Below are 4681 nucleotides of genomic sequence, written 5' to 3' on the forward strand. Positions count from 1 at the left end.
TCTTGTTTTGTTTTGTTTTTGTTTGCTGCTAGCGGGCAGAACGGCACGAGTCGCTTCACCCACATTTTGCCACCTCTTCAAAGCATTCCAAATTCCAAATGTTCAGCTCCTTGGCTACTCTGTCTCTCAATTGGCGGTTTGTAAACAGTCAAAGTCCCAAATTCCGAGCTCGTTTCCACGTTTGCCTTCATCCGCGTTCGAGCCACGCCACCCGCACGACATTTCGATGTTGTTACTGGGCCAAATCCGAGTGCAAAGTGCGCACCCGCCGCCCCGCCCGCCCCCGACCGGTGGTCACGCGACCCCGAGGAAGTCGTCTCTCGCCCGTCTAACGAGCAACGGGACAAAATGGGGAGCTAGCGGGCCAACCAAGACACACCCGTCACGGTGTCATAGGCTGAAACGTTTTCCGGAAAGGCCTTTTTGTGGCAACGTTCCAAGCAAACAACTTTTTCTCCGGCGCTAGATGGCACTAACGAACGACCGTTGCGCTCATCTGGATTCGCACCGGCGGATGGATTAAAGAAATGGTCTGGGCCATTCCAATCCCTTTTTGATGTGCTCTTCTCGCCCCTTAAATCAGCGGCTATCTTAACAGCGTTCTCTTCTCCACGATTTGTATTTTAATGACGATGTTCACGCCGCGCGTTCGTCAACAATCAACCGGCATTTGCCACGCTGGGCAACGCGCAATTTAATCACTCATTTCACACTTTCCGCCGCTTATTTACAATACGGACGCCGTCATTTGGCGAGCGAGTTTGGCGGCGTAATGAAGTTGAACTCGCGGGGAGGGGGAACGAAAGCTCGCAAAAGAAAGAAATAAACAAAGGCTTCCATTTGCTGCCGATTATCGGCGCCTTGATCGCCAGACGTGCTGGCTTATTTCCACATTTGAAAAGCACACCGTCGAGAAGAGAAAGCGCTCGCCGGAAACTCTCCCGCTCGACGCCGCCGCCGCTTTTGCGACTGACGATTGCGGTCCGAGACGTGTCAAGCGGTGTCAAAGCTCGAGCGCCTCTGAGACGACACCCCCGCGGGCGCTTGCCGATCGCGCCGGCCCAAATATCAACTGCGCACACGCCCACTTAAGCCCCGCCCCTTCCCAAACACACACGGTTGGCATCAACGATCTGGGCCAGCGTCATCCAATCGGACCTGATCACGGATCCGCGGCGTCACCTGTGATAACATCTATGACAGACGACGACACGCGTACAAGAGTCGCGCGCGCGCGCCGGCGTGCTCCAAATAACACACCGGCGTTTTTTTTCTTTCTGCCATGACACCGGCTTCAAATCGGGACTGCGTATGGGGGAGGCATTCCCCTTTGAAGGAAGAGCCAAAATGGCACGTGAGGGGCCACTCGCAAACAAAACGGCCGTCTTCCCCATGGGGTTTTGGGTTTTGGGGTTTTTTTTTTTTTTTTTGCAGGCCTATCAATGACAGACGTGCCCACCAAAATTGGCGGCGCAGAGTCAAACCGGCTGCTGAGGCCTGACTGAAAAAACAAAACAAAACCAAACCCAAACCGGATGAAAGGATTGCCGGGATCCCTGGGCTGCATGAAAACATATCGGGAGTCAAATGACTTTTTGCGGGTCTGCTCCTGATCAACAAGCAAATTCTGTGTTGCTCAGTCAAAGTCTCTTTGCCAACGGGCTCCTGAGATGTCCACTTCAAACCCGACCGGTAGACATGCGCTGCTTTTTCGGGGAGGACTTTTTTTTTTTTTTTTTTTTTAGGGTGGATCCACCCACGATAGGCACGCGCACCAAATTTCACGCGACTAAACTTTCTCCGTCGAAATATGCTCGAGTGCGCCGCGCTGAGCAATTTGGGGCTTTCAAGTCAAGTCGACTCGGCTTTTTCGTTGCGCTCATCATTTTGACTCATTGCGCCAGCTCGCTCAAAGTCGCGGAAAGCCACGCGTGAGCGAAAGCGAGAGCCAGGAGGCGTTCGCATCTTCGAGGAATCTTCTCTCGCTTTTGATGGCGCTTTCCTGGCGGCGGCGTCACGTTCCGTCACAAACAGGAAGTGGCCTTTTCCAATCACAGGAAGCGCACCTCGTCATATTTCCAGCCGGCGCCTTTTGGCGCGCCTTTATTGCAGCCCGTCTCAATGACGGAGAGCTCGACGCCTTATCGCGCAACACGGGGGGGGCACTATATACTTTTATCTGCGTGCCCCTGCCTCCTCCCGCAATACGATCACACCGCGCACCGCCCTTTTCAATCGCGGTCTATCTATTTTTATCAGCAGCCCTCCATTGTCGGGGACAGGCCATCCGTGTGCGCGCGTGTGCGTGCGTGCGCAATAATCTCATGCAGCAGATTAAGTGGATTAATTAGGCTTCCATTCATGGGGGTGAATCGCTACCTAAAGAGCTTCCCGCTGCAATGACAAGGATTTTGCACCCATAATTATCCCGAGAAGAGGCCGCCGCCGCCGCCGCAAGAGCGGGCAGGGCGTGTCCCATCCTTCCCTGACGCTTTTTTTTTTTTTGGTGTATTATTTGCAGTCAAAGTTATTCAGAATCGAGCAATTATTGAATTTCAAATACTGACATATAAAATAAAAGATATACCACCACATGAGAATGCTCATTTGACTCATTTCTGTTTTCTAGTCGATGCTCTCCAATTTCGAAATCGATCTTCCATCATGATGACAAAAACAAAAAAAACCCCATCTAATTTATATCTACCCACAGTCTTTGAGTCTCTGCGCACAAGGGTTGCTTTTTTCTCCTTATTTTATGAGTCACTTTTATTCAAGAAATGGAATCAAGCAGAAAAAAAAAACTGATCAAAATCTTGAATGACGTCAGCTTCCTCTTCCTGCTTCAAAGTAGGTCGGCAATATTTCCCTTTGACCCTATTTAGTCATGCACTTCAAAAAAAAAAAAACCCCAAAAAATATCTTATCATTCACCTTCAACTTGGTTGAACGAAAAAGCAGCAGCACAAAAACAACCCCGTCTTTAGTCCTTGCAAGTGAAAACCTAAAAAGACACATTTTGGGAATTCCTTTTTTGTCGCGGGGGGGAGGGAGAAATGATGAAGTGAGTGAGAGGTGGCCGCCATGAGAATCATCTCACCTCAGCGTCATTCACTTCCTGTTTCGGGAGGTGCGCCTTCTCCTCGAAGCGAAAGTCTCTTCGAATTTCACGAGAAACTTCACACTTTTGACAGCGTGGATGCCAAAAAGCACCGTTGGCAGGAAAAAGGCATCGTCACAATCACACTTTCATGTTCAGAGAGACACACCACCAAGACCAACCCCACCCCCCAAAAAAAAAAAAACCTCAACCGATTGCAGCCAAGATTTGAGAAGTTGAGGCTCGCAACAAACAACGGCAACTCAATGGCGACAATGACAAAATATCGCACGTCACTTCTGATGACGATGATGCTTTATTTTGCGGCAGGAGGGCTACGGTGCAAAAAATGACGGAGATGAATGGGGGGGGGGTGAGGAAAAAAAAAGCTTGACTTTGCATTGGACAATCTAATTGGATCTTAAGAGGGAGGCGCCTTTCATTTGGTCGCTTCGTTGGTTCTGAGGTCACGTTCACCTGCTCCAAATCATGGAATGATGTTGAGAAGGAAATCAAAAGTGGAAAATTTGTCGCTCGGGACAACCGGCGACCTCTCGGAATGACGGCGCAAATTACCCGCAGATAACATCGACGTTCTTGCGGGCGGGAAAAACCCAACGCAAAAAAAGGGAGCATGCGGAAAAGACTTTGGCGTCTCTGAGGGGGACGCGGAAACAAAAGACATGAAAAAGAGAAAAAAAAACTTTAATTAAGCTCCAAAGAAAAGACTCATTAGGAGGAGAAAAAAAAAAAAAAAGTGCGCCAGATCCTAAACGGGATTTTTTTCTTTCGTTGGCAAAACTTTGAAAAGTTGAAACGGACAAAGTGGAAGAAAACTGTTGAGAGGAAGGAAGGTCGCCTGGCAGTTTGTCAAGGAGCGGACTGGTCGCCAATCCATCTCAGGTCAAAAATTGGCAGGTAAAAAAAAGGCGAAGCGGAACCCGAGAGGGCCACACCCACAAGTCGCACGGAAAGCAAAGAGCGGCCAAACTGGTGGCCTTCGCCGACCTTTTGACCGGATGTGCCGCCAATGTGGGGGCGGGGTTTGGACTTAGTGGAGATTTCCGGCGGGAAACATTGTTTGAGATTTTCTTCTCTGACTTTGTGGAATGGATTCAAAGCGTGGAAACAAACGAGTAAATCGAATACCAAGCCGGGACATTTTTCCTTTTTGAATCCAATATGCGCCTTCCCTTGGACAAACGCGACATGATACGGTGTCACTGTCGTCCTATCTAAATAAGCCTCGGGTTTTGTTTTTTCCGTCTCAGGTGAGGCCAAATCAAACATTGGGCTTGAAATAATAAAAAGAAGGAAAGATGGATGCGCTCCTGGCGTGAGATACGAGGACACGCCGCCGCCATTACTTATTTGTGAAAGGCCACCCGATTGCAGGCGGCGCAGCGCTCCATAAATTCCGCCGCGCTCCTGATTCGGATCGCGCTCATATTCCCGCGTCACCAAGATGAATGTGGCGGCGGCGGCGGCGGCGGCGGCCGGCCGGGGCGGGCAGGTTTTGTGGGGCCGATAATGAAAAATTCTGGAGATTTCGCCGCGGAATACTTTTCACCCCCCCCTCGC

General features: G+C 50.1%; 1 long non-coding RNA gene across 2 annotated transcripts in view; it reads right to left on the minus strand.

Moving 5' to 3' along the window:
- Positions 1 to 4681, minus strand: part of LOC109532697 (uncharacterized) — a 17643-nt gene that overhangs the window by 12676 nt on the left and 286 nt on the right. The window lies entirely within an intron of this gene.

This window comes from Hippocampus comes, unplaced genomic scaffold (genome assembly GCF_001891065.2).
Source record: "Hippocampus comes isolate QL1 unplaced genomic scaffold, H_comes_QL1_v1.1 scaffold81, whole genome shotgun sequence".
NCBI lineage: Eukaryota > Metazoa > Chordata > Actinopteri > Syngnathiformes > Syngnathidae > Hippocampus > Hippocampus comes.